This window comes from Berghia stephanieae, chromosome 12 (genome assembly GCF_034508935.2).
Source record: "Berghia stephanieae isolate SIO BIC M18660-M18661 chromosome 12, UCSD_Bste_1.3, whole genome shotgun sequence".
In the NCBI taxonomy this organism is placed as follows: Eukaryota; Metazoa; Mollusca; class Gastropoda; order Nudibranchia; family Aeolidiidae; genus Berghia; species Berghia stephanieae.
Genome location: NC_088371.1, coordinates 32251713 through 32269212, shown reverse-complemented (window position 1 = coordinate 32269212; position 17500 = coordinate 32251713). Strand labels below are relative to the sequence as shown.

The following is a 17500-nucleotide window of genomic DNA, read 5'->3' as shown; positions in this document are numbered from 1 at the left end:
CACGCTACAATTCCTACTACATTTTGTTTTATGTTTTCAACGTTCCTTTAGCTGACAAAGGGTTTTCCCCGAAACGTCCATTGTCTGTACTGTTCCCAATCGAAGCCATTTGTTAGCTACTATAAATGGTCAACAATATATTTAAAATTATTGAACGTACATTGTATTCTCGTTGTTATTTTCCTTGGATAAGTAATGCTATATAGGGAAAAATAAAAGTGCTAAAAATGCACTGCCAATTTTCATTCTTTGAATCCCAATGTGCACGGTTTTGTCCAATTTCCACGTACACAGTGAAAATGAAGAAAATATGTGTATTTACGCAGTTATTTCCCTTGTTTAATATAGCTGCAATAGGGAAAGTTTAAGGCCTTAAACCGAAACGTTATGATTGATTCTCAGAGTGGTTCTACAGTAGATGGGTTTTTGATTGGTCTTGGTAACCTGTATGCAAATTGTCATGCTTTCAACCCGAATTTGCACGGTTTTAGCCTAATTCTCCCTACTAGTGTGTTTATTGAAACAACCGTGGAATAAAAAATGCTCAACATGTTTCCCTTAAAATATGTACCTAAATCAGAACTGCCTACCTGGACTTGAAAAAATCGTAGTTTTCCGGGGTTTTACTGTATTAGCCACTAGAACAACCAGTAAAAATTAACAATTTCACACCTGATTACAATTAGAGAATGTGAGTCAAAAGACTTTTTTTCAAGGACTCAACTATGCGTAAAGGGAAGAGGGGGGGGGGGGGGTGGATTAGGAGGTGTCCATCCCATCGCTAAAGCACAATCAAACCCATTTTCCTTTCTCAATACATGTCCAATCCAGTTCCAACTATCCCGTTTTCACTATTGCACTGACCTTCCTTGTTCATGCCAATTCCATCACTTTATCTGTTGTTAAACGTTGTTGCCATCTTATTCTTAGTATTCTTCTGAGACATTTGTTTAGTTTTCGGAAGTGTCCTCTCTTCTTTCATCTTCTTTGTTCCTTTTCCATGTTTCGCAGCCATACAGTAATACTGACATGATTAGGGATTTTAAGAGTGTTATCTTTGTTTTGTTTTTCTGCCGACAAACATTGCATTCTACTTTTACAAGCCTTTGGAAAGCTCCCCGTGCCAGCCCAATCCTTCTTATCAAATCACCAGTCACTTCCCCATCTTTGCTGATTTCAGCTCCAAGATAATTGAAGTTTTCAACTCCTTTCATACTTTTCCACGCTGGTGTTTCGGATTTGAGATGCTCAAAATTGGAAGATATCAGAGCAATGCCGTACACAAAGTCAAATCCTTCTAGATTAGTCGTATAATTCCACCGAATTCCTGTTCTATTGTGTTCTGTAGTTCTTCCCATTACCCAATCTATGATTAGCATGAACAGGAAACCTGACATTCAACAATCTTGTTTCACACCACTGACTACAGGGAACCAGTCTGTTACTCCTTCATCTTCAATTACAGAACACTGAAATCTTTCATATCGTGCTGTTATAATGCCAATTATCTTCCTTGGTATTCCATATTTATTCATCAGAAGCCATAAACTGTCTCGATATACGGAATCAAAAGCTTTCTAAAAATCAACAAAGTACATACAATGTGCCATTCCATTCATTCACTTGTCCTAAGATGTTTCGAAGTATAAAGATTTGTTCCGTGGTTCTGGTCTGAACCCTGTCTGGTATTTCCTTACTCTGCTATATACCCCTTCCTGAATTCTACTAATCAAAAATTTTCTCAGGATTTTACTGGTGACTGGTAGTAGCTAATGCCTCACTGTTTCCACGTTCGTGCAAGTTGCCTTTCTTTGGTAACCCGCAGATTAGACCTTTATTCCATCGATGGGGCACCGTCTCGTTTTCCCAGAGGTTACCACAACAATGGAAAATATGGTCTATAAAGTGCCAGATGCAAGGAAATGAGTTTGATTGTGCTATCGCGATGGGATGGACGCCAGAGCCATTTTTATGAACGCGGACTAGCGCATAGTCTTTGACTTTAATCAAGGGCTTGAAAAAAATCGGATTTTATTTGAGCTGAACAAACTAGTCCCAAACTAAAATCTCGTGGCACCTTCGGACTAAGTTTGGCCAAGGTTTAATTATTGCCGAGGCTGGACTTCAAGCTTAGTCTGAAACTATTACTAGGATACATCATATAGTCGACAAGATAGCAGGCATTTTTAGATTGAAAGAGCTTCGATTCGGAAGGAAAATACGTCGGTTACAAATGACAGAGGCAAAGTGTCCTGTTGCTATTGACACTGGCTTTAAAAATTAAGATAAGTACAGATCGTCGAAAGTAAACATTTTTGTGAGTAAAAACTTTACAAAATCAAAAGAAAAACAAAACAAAACAAAACAAACGAATCTACGGGGTTCCGAGTTGCGAGTGAACGGAGACTCGAACTCGAAGGGTTCGCTTCAAAGTACAACAACAAAAAAAAAAAATAAAAAAATAAAAAATAAAAATAAAAAATAAAAGGAAAAAAAAAAAAAACAACAACAAACAAATAAAAAAAAAAAACGAATAGAAAGTATAGTCGTGGGGACAAAAGTTATTCTGCTGGCATTGTCACTGACTGAAATAAAGTGATTCATCAGAACACACCTCCTGTTTTTTTTTTGTTTTTTTTTTTGGGGGGGGGGGGGGGTATTTTGAGTTCAGTCTGCCCGGGAGGAAAGAGGAGACAGGGGCGTCTAAAACAAACTTGGTGCAGAATGGAGGAAAGGAAAAGAAACGGTACTGACATATTCTCCTGGAAGCGAGCAAGAACTGAAGCAATGAACCCGGGGGGGGGGGGGGGGGGGGGCGGTAGTCAGGCCTTAAGCGCCTCTTGGCGCTGAGAGAATCAAGGTAAGGTAGTGAAGGAAGTGAAAGGTAATATGGGGTTTGAGGAGGTGACGAGTAAAAGGGGAATGGAGGAGGAGGTAATGAGTAAAGGGGGGCGGAGGAGGAGGTGAAGAATAAAAGGAGGATGGAGAAGGTGACGAAGAGTAAAAAGGAGATGACGGAGATGGTGAAGAGAAAAGGAGGGGAGAGAGAGAGAGAGAGAGAGAGAGAGAGAGGGGGGGGGGGTGGAAGAGGTGAAGGGTGCAAGGAGGATGGAGAGGGAGGTGAAGTGTAAAAGGGGGATGGAGGAGGTGGAGATGAAGTGTAAAAGGGGAGGAAGGAGGAGGTGAAGAGTAAAGGGGAGTTGAGGAGGGGAAAAGGGAGAGGAGAAAAATGAAGATATTTTCTTGACAATTTCCCGCAAACATACACACACACACACACACACACACACACACACACCAATATATATATATATATATATATATATATATATATATATATATATATATATATATATATATATATATATATAAAACGTTGATCATAATTACACTTGAAATATTGGATAAATAGCTCCTTTTATCAAAAAGTTGAGCACTATTATTTCATGGTTTTTATTCTTACAATATGCCTAATATATATATATGTATATATATGTTTACATTATATATTAGCTCTAACCACCATTATCAGAGCTGCCAACTTGGACAAAGTCATTTGGGGGACACATTTCAGTGACACTTCAGTGACAACAGAACGTCGCTTATTTACACTAAAAATATGAAATATTATACTCACCAGAAACTCTTGTCCTGATATTAACGTCAAATCATGGAGAGTGTCGTCATGGTGGTCTTTTCACATCATAATTTAATCACATCATGCATAGTCCTAATTTAATTAGTTCCAAATAAAATAATATTACGAGTCCACATTTATTTATATATATATACATTAGTATTTACACTATTTACAATTACAACTCCTCCATAGTTATTACTCCTTGTTGAGAGCTCTTGCTGTGGCTGTTTTACATAGCTTCAGCAACTCTGGAGCATTTTTCCTCTCGTGACACACTACATCTTTTTGTTTTAGAATCATTAGGGATTCTAGTGTCTCAACAGACATTGATGACCGAAAGTCTGTCCTGTTCTTCCTCACTGTGCTGAAGATGCGTTCACATGAGGCATTGCTGTGAGGAATTGCAAGAATTGACGTCATGACTTTGGCTAATGTGTTCAATGAAAGATGTCCTGTTATATCCTTCACAGACTCTCCAAGCACCTTCCACTTCAATCCCATTTCATCAGGCAAGTTATCTGGTAATTCACAAGATTGATATTCTACAAATTGCATTTGCAACTCGTCTTTAGTTGCATCCTGTGGTAAAATGGTTGGAAATTTATTTAAAAAATATTCCAACTGTTTCCATGTGGCTGTTTGCCTCACATTGATGTCAGCCACCTCAGCATTCTTTAAATAAATAGCTTCCATTTGTCCATTCTTTAAAAGGTAAGTAATGGCAGTTTGTAAAAATTTCTTTATAGATGAATAGAATTGTTGTTCCTTCTCCTTATTCAATTCCTCCAGACTCTTCCTTGTCCCCTCCCCAATAACAAGATCACCATTTGATCTTTTGTTGTACTGTGACTTGTAGTCAACATCTGTAACTCCCTTGTGGGTAAGAGCACATGGTTTTAGCCCCATTGTCATAAGAGTTCTAATGAAGCGCTGTACCAGACGGAGTTGGACATGAACCATTGAAAATTCCGACTGAAGTTGCATATTCACTTTGTCAAATTCAGGAAGGATAAATGAAAGGTAGTGGATATAAGCCTTCAATGTTCTTGACTTCAGGTTGTCCAACACTTTTTTTTCCTATCCTGTTTATTCTCCTCTGCATCTATCTCCTTTGCCTGCTCTGTAGTGCTGTTGCATTCTTCTTCAAAAAACCTCTCCAGTGCAGGCCATTGCTCCAGAACCCAGAGGCATGTCTTTGACAGTGAAAGCCAACGTGTCGGGGCATGTTTACAGAGCTCTGATGGCTTCACTCCACATTCTTCCTGGAAATTTTTAAAGTTTTTCACTCTACTGGCACTCTTCTCGATATAATAATAAATGTCAATGAAAAATTGCTCGACATTGACTGGCAACCGTTTGGCTGCCCACTCTGCAGCAAGATGGAGCCTATGACAAATACACCCTGTACTGATGAGGTTTGAATTGTACTTCAGAAGTTCACCATAACATCCAGTCTTTTTACCTACCATGACATTAGCATTGTCACTGGTGAAAGCCAAACAATTATCCAAGCTGATGTCCTTTGACTTTAATTCCCCTACAATTGCCTCCGCTATTTTTACTCCAGTGTTTTTACCCTCCACTTCAATGATAGACAATAAGGAAGTAACAATATTTCCATCTATGGCCAATCGAACAATGATGGGGTACAATTTGTCATTTCTATCATTGCTTGCATCTGTGGCAATAGAAAATGTTCCTGTTTTCATCGATGCAACCAACATGGATGTCTCCTGATTTGCCATTTCCTTCACAATGTGAGTTGACTTGGTTCTGCCACATGAATATTTTTCTATAATCTCCCTAGCAGAAACAGACTTATTTAAAAACATTGCCTTAAATAGTTTTCCCACATGATCAGCAGCCGCTAACGGAATATTGTGCTCCACTAAAAATCCAGTGAACATCACTTCGGCATTCGTCACCGACTCCACACTCTTAGCATGAGCATTGACGAATGAAGACACAGACTTAACACTACTCACTGATTTAGCATTTTTAATATGCTTAGGTCCATTGACATGCCTAGAACAATCGTTCATACCACTATCGACTAAAAAGTCATTGAAGCACACCGTACAGTAAACGTGACCAGGGCTTTTGGACGATTTAATGAGACAAGGAAATTTCTCAGTCATCTCGGGCCGATAAAGAACCGCTTGTTTCCTCCGATTTGCTGGCGGTGTATCCATTTCAAAGCACAGTAAGAAATCACAAACTATTACAAAGTAGAAAAGTGAATGAAGTGAAAAATCAAACGAATTTAACAGTAGACAAGACCACGTATGAACAGCTCCAACAATCGAATGAAAATGAAAGAAAGAACTAAGAACACATGCGCTCGTAATCAGAATCGGCAATGAAAGATTATTTTAACAATACGATCGACGATTCCCTGAATGACACGAATCCAACAAACAATGTATAGTATTCGATGTGTGTAATGAAAAAATCGATTACGGAATTGTCAAAATATAGATATTAAGTTTTTTGACCGAAGAACGATTGGCTAATGAGCATCTTGACCCTTCAACGATTGGTCGTTCTGGCAGCTCACGTGTCAACAGCCGTCAACAATGAATTGAATCATCGTTTAGGCAGTGGAAGACGGCCATGGAATAGTTGCGTCACATCGCCATGTTGTTGAATAAATTATCCAGGCATGGTCGATAGGTAAAAAAGCCAAATTATGTTCTAGTTACATTTGAAATAAACAAAGTATATCACTGATCTCGTCCCTTTGAGATATAAAGAATGATATAAAATCAAGAAAATCGGCCGATAAATAAAAAAGTTGCTAAAAAAAGCTAAAATAAACAAAAGCAATTTTTAAAATCAAATTTATTCGTAAAACAGTTGGTTTTCAACCGATTTTTATGAAACAAAGACCAATGTACTTCTTTTTTCAAGCTGATTTCAGCAATGTGACTTTCAAATTCCTCAGAATTTTATTTTTTACTTTTAAATTTTAGGTTTTAGGCCTACTCAATAAGGTGTTATATTCCTTGCATAACAATAGCGTAATACATCGACGGGGAGAAGCGTCTTTGTTTCGGCCAGCTGGATAGATAGCCTGTGATTGGTCGAAGACTTTGAAACGCTTGATTCACAATTCTACACGAACGGACCCTGGCGGTCTATCAAAGAGGTGTAACAAATTTATTTACCGACTATTTTTCTTGGTGCTAAAATTACAAAGTAATAATTGCGCATCAGAAAAAATAACTCTGAAGTTCCTATCTCTTTATTACAATAAAATTGATACCTCGAATGACAAAATCGACCCACAAATAAGGGAGTTATAAATTATTCATAATATTTTTAAAAGTTTACAATAATTGTCTTCAAAGTCATTTTTCATCACCAAAGACCACTCCCTCATTTCTTTCAATCTTGACGTTTCAAAACCATGCCAAGAAACCACCACCACATCAACCAGAAACATTAAAGGCATTAATTTGGACAATTTCAGAGGCGATTTAGAAACAAAACTTACTAAAAATTCAATTATTTCTCCAGACCAGTGGAATAGTTGTCTCATTGAAACGCTTGACAAACATGCGCCATTCCAAACAAGGACCGTCACCAACCGCAAGTATGCTCCGTGGTATACGTCGGACGTTAAAGAAGCTAAAACAAAGTGTCGGAGAGCAGAAAGACTGCTGAAAACATCAGGCCTCATGATTCATCGTGAAATATTCAAGAGCGCATTTCGTGCCTGGAAGACAACAATAAAAAAGGCAAAGACCACGTATTTTCTTTCAAAATTTGAAACTTCTAAATCTTGTAAACAATTATTTAACATCTGCAATGATCTACTTGGACGTGAAAGATGCACTTCATTACCATTTACAACCAATCAAAGAGACTTGCCAGACACATTTGTCAACTTTTTTAAAGACAAAATCCATAACATTCGTTCAGAACTAGATCGGCATGAACCATTTATAGATACAAATACATTCTGTGGTACCCTTTAGACAAGTTCCAACCAGTTTCACCTAGTTTCATAAACGAGTTGATAAAAAAAGCCCCATTAAATCCTGCGACCTTGATCCCCTACCAGCACAGCTTTTGGCCAGCTCCATCGATACATTATTACCATCCATCACATCAATCATAAATACATCCATACTGACTGGCGAAGTTCCATCGTGCTTTAAAAGTAAACCACTTCTGAAGAAACCATCACTAGACCACAATATATTAAACAATTATCGTCCTGTATCAAATTTACCTTTTTTGTCAAAACTTTTGGAGAAGGTAGTTCTTACACAATTAACATCTCATCTTAAGAACAACAGTTTGGAACAACCCTTTCAGTCAGCCTACAAACATCAACACAGTACTGAAACGGCGCTTCTTAAAATCTTTAATGACTTGTTATGTAATGCTGATGCTAACAATATCAATGTATTATGCCTTTTAGATCTTTCAGCTGCCTTTGACACCATTGACCATGACATTTTGTTAAGAAGACTAGAAAATACGTTCGGCATAAAAGGAATTGCCCTTAAATGGTTTACATCATATTTACAGGATCGATGGCAGACTGTCGTGGTGAATGGTGTTCAGTCAGAACAAGTTTTACTAAATTTTGGAGTGCCACAAGGCTCTGTTCTTGGCCCTGTCCTTTTTACTGTATATATGCAGCCCCTTTCTAGTGTGATATCCAGATTCAATCTGAGTTATCATTTTTATGCAGATGATACGCAAATATATGATTCAGCACCCCTTAGTAATTTACAGTTCTTAATACAACGAATTACGAGCTGTTTTAATGAGATTAAATCTTGGATGTACCACAATAAGTTAAAATTAAATGATAGTAAAACTGAGATTTTAATGTGTGGAAGACCGAGTATCCTTAAACAGGCAAATAAATCACTAATTACTCTCGGAAATAGCACAATAGAATTTTCAAATAAAGCAAAAAACCTTGGCGTCATCATTGATAAAGATCTTTCCATGACAAGCCACGTGAATAACACCATACAATCTATGTACATAGAAATGAAAAAAATAAGCAAAATTCGTAATTTAATACCGAAACATATAACAGAACTTTTAATTAATTCCTTGGTTTTATCTAAATTGGACTATTGTAACTCCCTTTGGGCGAATTTAACTAAAGACAAAATTAGCAAACTTCAGGCTGCTCAAAATAACGCAGCCAGGCTCATTGTACGCAATAACAAAAAATACCCGTCAGCAACTCTTCTTCTCCGTGAGTTACATTGGCTTCCTGTTGAAAAAAGAGTTGCCTATAAGATTTGTACTGTTGTCTACAAATCCCTGAGCACGAACAGTCCCTCCTATATTAAAGACCTTCTAAACATATATATCCCCAATAGAAACTTGAGGTCAAGCAATGACCAATCAATCCTTGTCAAACCTAAGCCATTGCGTAAAATAGGTGAACAGTCTTTTCAATTTTCGGCCCCCCATTTTGGAACTCTCTCCCGTCACACGTGAGATGCTCGGATTCGTTGACAACGTTCAAATCTCGCTTAAAGTTTTATCTTTTTACGTCATAATGTTGCAATATTATTTTCATATTTTGTTGTTGTTAAATTGAATTCGTATCACGTTTCCTTCACACTTGTCTCACTGTAATATGTTTTGTTTTATATCACTGTAAAGCGCTTAGAGCCTGTGACAACGGGGTAAAGCGCTATATAAATGCCATTTATTATTATTAAAGTCGTAATTTTTTTACCGATTTTTACTAAACAAAGTGCAATGTCAACGATTTTCACCCGCAAATAAAATAGGATTTAAATCGCAATTTCTGAAACATATCTTTTCTATCGGCAAATTTATAAAAATCAAGGCTGAAAACACCCTGCGGCAGTGACAGGGCCTGTCATTTCCTTCACAACGATTGGATTTTACTTACTGAGGCCAGTCTTGGCTACCCCGCCCATGAATATTATGCCGTTGTCGGTTTTTGTCGGGTTGAATCTTAACGAGATTAAGTGCCAGAAGACAAAAGAGAATAAAAAATTTTTTATTCTCTATTGTCTTCTGGCACTTTTCTACTCACTTCATATCTTGTTGTTACCAACATAAGTGCCTGCTCCACTCACTTTTCTGAATTAAAAATTCACCCATACACCGGAGCATACTCAAGGTCTCAATCGTTTCTATGTTATATGTTTGTGATGAGAATATTGGCTATTAAGCTTAACTGCTGGTCTAAATTACTTCGCGATGGTGGTGAACAACGAATCGGCGATCTCAAGAAGTGGGTGAGAGAGGGATCTAGAAATGACTTTGGGTTTGAAACGAATATTTTTTGTGTTCGTGGATAGCTCACACGGTAGAGCCACGCTCTCACCTGCCAGGCGGAGTTGTCGTACCAATAAGGTCGCAGGTTCAAACCCCACCACCGCCGCGAAAAATTTTTTTATTCTCTATTGTCTTCTGGCACTTTTCTACTCACTTCATATCTTGTTGTTACCAACATAAGTGCCTGCTCCACTCACTTTTCTGAATTAAAAATTCACCCCATACACCGGAGCATACTCAATGTCTCAATCGTTTCTATGTTATATGTTTCTGATGAGAATATTGGCTATTAAGCTTAACTGCTGGTCTAAATTACTTCGCGATGGTGGTGAACAACGAATCGGCGATCTCAAGAAGTGGGTGAGAGAGGGATCTAGAAATGACTTTGGGTTTGAAACGAATATTTTTTGTGTTCGTGGATAGCTCACACGGTAGAGCCACGCTCTCACCTGCCAGGCGGAGTTGTCGTACCAATAAGGTCGCAGGTTCAAACCCCACACCGCCGCGAAAAATTTTTTTATTCTCTATTGTCTTCTGGCACTTTTCTACTCACTTCATATCTTGTTGTTACCAACATAAGTGCCTGCTCCACTCACTTTTCTGAATTAAAAATTCACCCCATACACCGGAGCATACTCAATGTCTCAATCGTTTCTATGTTATATGTTTGTGATGAGAATATTGGCTATTAAGCTTAACTGCTGGTCTAAATTACTTCGCGATGGTGGTGAACGAATCGGCGATCTCAAGAAGTGGGTGAGAGAGGGATCTAGAAATGACTTTGGGTTTGAAACGAATATTTTTTGTGTTCGTGGATAGCTCACACGGTAGAGCCACGCTCTCACCTGCCAGGCGGAGTTGTCGTACCAATAAGGTCGCAGGTTCAAACCCCACCACCGCCGCTAAAAAATTTTTTATTCTCTATTGTCTTCTGGCACTTTTCTACTCACTTCATATCTTGTTGTTACCAACATAAGTGCCTGCTCCACTCACTTTTCTGAATTAAAAATTCACCCCATACACCGGAGCATACTCAATGTCTCAATCGTTTCTATGTTATATGTTTGTGATGAGAATATTGGCTATTAAGCTTAACTGCTGGTCTAAATTACTTCGCGATGGTGGTGAACGAATCGGCGATCTCAAGAAGTGGGTGAGAGAGGGATCTAGAAATGACTTTGGGTTTGAAACGAATATTTTTTGTGTTCGTGGATAGCTCACACGGTAGAGCCACGCTCTCACCTGCCAGGCGGAGTTGTCGTACCAATAAGGTCGCAGGTTCAAACCCCACCACCGCCGCGAAAAAATTTTTTATTCTCTATTGTCTTCTGGCACTTTTCTACTCACTTCATATCTTGTTGTTACCAACGAGATTAAGGCAACTTCCTGTTGTTAGCACGCGTTGATCACCCGACATCCGATTTTAAAACGTTATGCATCCCGGCGAGAGAAAAAAAAAATTACTTTTATTTCGCCCGTGCAACCATTTCCGTGACAAAATGGTGTGTTTCCGTGTATCCGTGACTCGTAGTCTATTTCCGTGAATTTCACGGAAGTTCCGTGACAGTTGGCAGCTCTGCATTATCGAGCACTTTCGTACCTACAAGTACCCACCAACACTCATAAATATATATATATATATATATATATATATATATATATATATATATATATATATATATATTTATATATATATATATATATATATATATATATATATATATATATATATATATATATAGTTTGGAGTTTTCTACGGACATGACAAAATGGATTATGCCGACTGAAGAAGTGTGAGAAACACACAGAAACGAGTCGTCTCGGCAAAAAATGTGAGTGAAAATTGACATATATATATATATATATATATATATATATATATATATATATATATATATATATATATATATATATATGGATATATATATATATATATCTATCTATCTATCTATCTATCTATCTATCTATCTATCTATCTATCTATCTATCTATCTATCTCGCTCTCAACTGTGGGCTCCCCCAACCCCTCAACCCCAATTCCAGCAAAGATTATGACATGATGGTGACAAAAGTACAATTCAAAACAATTTAAAATGCGAAAATTGCGCAATGAGAAGGGATGATAAAGTGCTCAAACTACCTGGCTAAGCATCTCAAGTTTTAGAATCAATATCAATGTGTTGTTCGCTAAAGATTGGCTCTCCCCAAGCGCTGGCTCTCCCATATGTTGTTGGAGTCAATTAATTATTATTTTTTGATACTCATGGTATGGGTAACTTGCATCGATTTAGAATTTATATTATCAAGCGGAGGTCCCTACCAGTGGCTACGTCCACGGCGCCCTGATTGTGACTAATAAATACTAAATATATAAGGTAGCTTGTCACACCCGACCCAGGTTAGTCTGATGATTCCAGCCGATTAGCCATTGGAAAAGTGAAGCGCGAGTTTGGGTTAAAATTTGAATAACACAATTTCACATAATAACTGTTGCATTATTTTTCACAGTATCTGAACGGTTCTGGTATCATTTTAAATTTAAAGAGCAGAGATGGAGCTTTATTTTAATGTGATAGAAATCAATGTTGGTACATTTCATTATGTCTAAAATTATAAATTTGATAAAAATTATACGTTGTTTTATAACTTTTGTATTAAAAAAAAAAAAGAAAAGTGAGATAGCAAAAAAAAAAAATAAAAAAAAAAAATAAAGGAAATGCATCTAGATAATTCATTTATCTATGTCTGTGTCAAAGTTCATCAAGATTGAAGATTATCTTTAATTTTTCCCCCAAGTGACCAACCCTCTTTTCTCTATGCTAAAGTCCCGTTTCAATCAGTAGTCACCTTATATCGAGAGGCTGTCCAGTGGGGGAAGTCTCAGTCACAGATTTTGAGCTTTTTGCAATAGTATATTTTGAGAAGTAAAATCATCATAAATTTGGAACCGTTTATCCTAGAAAAAAGTAAGGTACCATCAACTGCGGCTACTTAGGCCACTTACTGAAAACAAGATTGCTTATTTGTGGCCTAAGTAATCCCGGATGGCCTAAGTAACCCCGGTTGACGGTATCATATTAAATGGTTTTTTAAAGTCCTATCTGTCTATGTAAAAAATAATGATTGATTTTTATTTTTGAAAAAATATCAAACTACCTGCCTCACTCACACTCACGACATTAGTATTAGATAGTACAGTCCACTTTGGATAATCGCAACTCAGTTAATCGCATCTTTCGGATAATCGCAACATTTCCCAAGAAACGGAGTTAATTCTAAAGAAAAGTCACTGGTTAATTGCAACAAACTTCGAGTAATCGTAACAAATTTTGACCTCAAGAACTGGCAAATTCAATAAGAAATCAATTAAACAAAATCTCATGATTAAATTATATCATCTGTAAAATCATGACTGGTTGATGAGGAATTGAAAGTGGCCGGGGTTAAATACTATAAAAGTGTGTTACCATCCTATTAGAGACAAAAGAGGGCAGGGCTTTGCAGTATGGGTTTGTGATGTCATCTGTGACTATTAAATAGGAGGCGAGGGGGGCTGGGCATAGTCTTGACAACAGGTAGATAATGACAGTTGTAAAGAGAGACTGATATCCTTTGTGTTGGGATTTACATACCTTTTATTGTGACCAATGGTTTTGGTGAGAGTTTATTGCCAAATTTCTTTGGCTCTTACAAATATTGAGAAAAAAAGAGTGAAAGTTAATCCAATCTGAATAGGATATCGGTTTGCATCAAGTTGCTTTTGCTTGCCAAAATCTATACAGACCTTTCATAATATGGTTTTTGTTTTAATTAAATTGCTCCATCTGTGTGGACTAGGAACAATGTTTGCAACAACTGGTTTGAGTTTACCTTATATGTGTAAAATTTTTCAAATGTAAACAGGAAACTCAACTTCGGTTAATTGCAACTTTGGTTAATCCCAACATTTTTGCTGATCCCAAGGTGTTGTGATTATCCAGAGTGGACTGTAGTAAGCACCTCTCCTCCTCCTCCTCCTTCTTCATCTTCTTCTTCTTCTTCCTCCTCCTCTTCTTCTTCTTCTTCTTCTTCTTCTTCTTCTTCTTCTTCTTCTTCTTCTTCTTCTTCTTCTTTTCTTCTTCTTCTTCTTCTTCTTCTTCTTCCCATCATTATCTACTACTACTTTATCTTTTCTCCTGTTTTGTTTGCCTTATTCCATTTCTGAGCATGATTTTCTTTAAACATTTTTTTTTTTAATGTTTATTATTTCTCTATCTGACGGTTTGGTCGCTCTCTGAATATTTTTGTTTGTTTGCTTTTTAATTATTTATTCTTTATAGAATATACTTTTTGAGATCGGAATGGGGACGAATATGACAATTTAATAATAATAATAATAATAATAATAATCTTTATTGTCCAAATTAAAGGCAATTCATGTGAGGTAAACAATGCTCAGTTTGGTTCATGGTATGAACATCAACACATTTACAAATACAGACACAGCCATACACGAACATACACGCTTGCACATTGTTTCTACACGTGTATACAAAAGAAATGAGCGTACATACAAACACATATACATACATACATACATACATACATACATACATACATACATGCAGACATACATACAAACCAGCATATCATCGTATATGCATGCCTACATTCATACATACATACATATATACATACATACATACATACATACATACATACATACATACATACATACATATATACATACACACAGACACACACACAGACAGATAGAACGATACGATATATTTGCTGGGACAGCAGATAACCATATTATAAATATAGTGTCTTATATTAAGAAGAAGATGGCAATGATTGTGATGATGATGATGATGATGATGATGATGATGATGATGATGATGATGATGATGATGATGATGATGATGACTACGATAATGATGATGATGATGATGATGACGATGACGACGATGATGATGATGATGATGATGATGATGATGATGATGATAACGACGGCGGCAATGTCGATGATGATGATTCACGACACTGCTTCTCGTTATTTTCATTGGTTGTCTCATTTTTCCACAGAAGATTTGTTAATTAATTTTATGGCGGTTGGAATGAAGGTTGTCTTATGTCGATTTGTCCGACATTTTGCTTCTAGATACCGTCTTCCGGAGCGCAGAAGTTGGAATTTTTCGCTCAGCGGATGCCTCTTTTCGTTGATAATGTTAAAAGATTTCTTCTCAACTGCATTAATATAAGTTGTGTCAAGGCTTCTAAGGTCTGTGTTAATTATTTTTGAAGCCTCTCTGAGGGTTCTATGTAGTTTGGATTTACTAGAAAGGACCAAAAGAGGGAGGGAAAAATATTTTTTTTAAAGGAGGAGGGGGGATGGATGGGATATTTATCATTTGCAACACTGTGAAGAAAGAAGACGAAAAAAAAAAAAAGTGGCGGAACCAGGATTCGAACACAGTGTTGATTCCGACAAGCCTTCTAAGGCAGACCACTTAACCAATCGGCCATAACACCCACATGAATGTCAACGCATAGTGTGTATATATTGTAACCTACTATCCATCAACTGATTGTATAAGGCAGACCACTTAACCATTCGGCCATAACACCCACATGAATGTCAACGCATAGTGTGTATATATTGTAACCTACTATCCATCAACTGATTGTATAAGGCAGACCACTTAACCATTCGGCCATAACACCCACATGAATGTCAACGCATAGTGTGTATATATTGTAACCTACTATCCATCAACTGATTGTATAAGGCAGACCACTTAACCATTCGGCCATAACACCCACATGAATGTCAACGCATAGTGTGTATGTATTGTAACCTACTATCCATCAACTGATTGTATAAGGCAGACCACTTAACCATTCGGCCATAACACCCACATGAATGTCAACGCATAGTGTGTATATATTGTAACCTACTATCCATCAACTGATTGTATAAGGCAGACCACTTAACCATTCGGCCATAGCACCCACATGAATGTCAACGCATAGGTGTATATATTGTAACCTACTATCCATCAACTGATTGTATAAGGCAGATCACTTAACCATTCGGCCATAACACCCACATGAATGTCAACGCATAGTGTGTATATATTGTAACCTACTATCCATCAACTGATTGTATAAGGCAGACCACTTAACCATTCGGCCATAACACCCACATGAATGTCAACGCATAGTGTGTATATATTGTAACCTACTATCCATCAACTGATTGTATAAGGCAGACCACTTAACCATTCGGCCATAACACCCACATGAATGTCAACGCATAGTGTGTATATATTGTAACCTACTATCCATCAACTGATTGTATAAGGCAGTCCACTTAACCATTCGGCCATAACTCCCACATGAATGTCAACGCATAGTGTGTATATATTGTAACCTACTATCCATCAACTGATTGTATAAGGCAGACCACTTAACCATTCGGCCATAGCACCCACATGAATGTCAACGCATAGTGTGTATATATTGTAACCTACTATCCATCAACTGATTGTATAAGGCAGATCACTTAACCATTCGGCCATAACACCCACATGAATGTCAACGCATAGTGTGTATATATTGTAACCTACTATCCATCAACTGATTGTATAAGGCAGACCACTTAACCAATCGGCCATAACACCCACATGAATGTCAACGCATAGTGTGTATATATTGTAACCTACTATCCATCAACTGATTGTATAAGGCAGACCACTTAACCATTCGGCCATACACCCACATGAATGTCAACGCATAGTGTGTATATATTGTAACCTACTATCCATCAACTGATTGTATAAGGCAGATCACTTAACCATTCGGCCATAACACCCACATGAATGTCAACGCATAGGGGGGATATATTTTAACCTACTATCCATCAACTGATTGTATAAGGCAGACCACTTAACCATTCGGCCATAACACCCACATGATTTTCAACGCATCGTGTGTATATATTGTAACCTACTATCCATCAACTGATTGTATAAGGCAGACCACTTAACCATTCGGCCATAACACCACATGAATGTCAACGCATAGTGTGTATATATTGTAACCTACTATCCATCAAATGATTGTATAAGGCAGATCACTTAACCATTCGGCCATAACACCCACATGAATGTCAACGCATAGTGTGTATATATTGTAACCTACTATCCATCAACTGATTGTATAAGGCAGACCACTTAACCATTCGGCCATAACACCCACATGAATGTCAACGCATAGTGTGTATATATTGTAACCTACTATCCATCAACTGATTGTATAAGGCAGACCACTTAACCATTCGGCCATAACACCCACATGAATGTCAACGCATAGTGTGTATATATTGTAACCTACTATCCATCAACTGATTGTATAAGGCAGACCACTTAACCATTCGGCCATAACACCCACATGAATGTCAACGCATAGTGTGTATATATTGTAACCTACTATCCATCAACTGATTGTATAAGGCAGACCACTTAACCATTCGGCCATAACACCCACATGAATGTCAACGCATAGTGTGTATATATTGTAACTACT

The 17500-nt window shown here is 37.4% G+C and overlaps 1 protein-coding gene across 1 annotated transcript in view; it reads left to right on the top strand.

Moving 5' to 3' along the window:
* Positions 1-12135: 12135 nt before the first annotated feature.
* LOC144958175 (uncharacterized) overlaps positions 12136-17500 on the top strand; it is a 128889-nt gene continuing 123524 nt past the window's right edge. The window contains exon 1 of the mRNA XM_078889953.1: positions 12136-12329. The gene's annotated coding sequence lies outside the window, so the exon portion shown is untranslated. The remainder of the gene's footprint in view (positions 12330-17500) is intronic.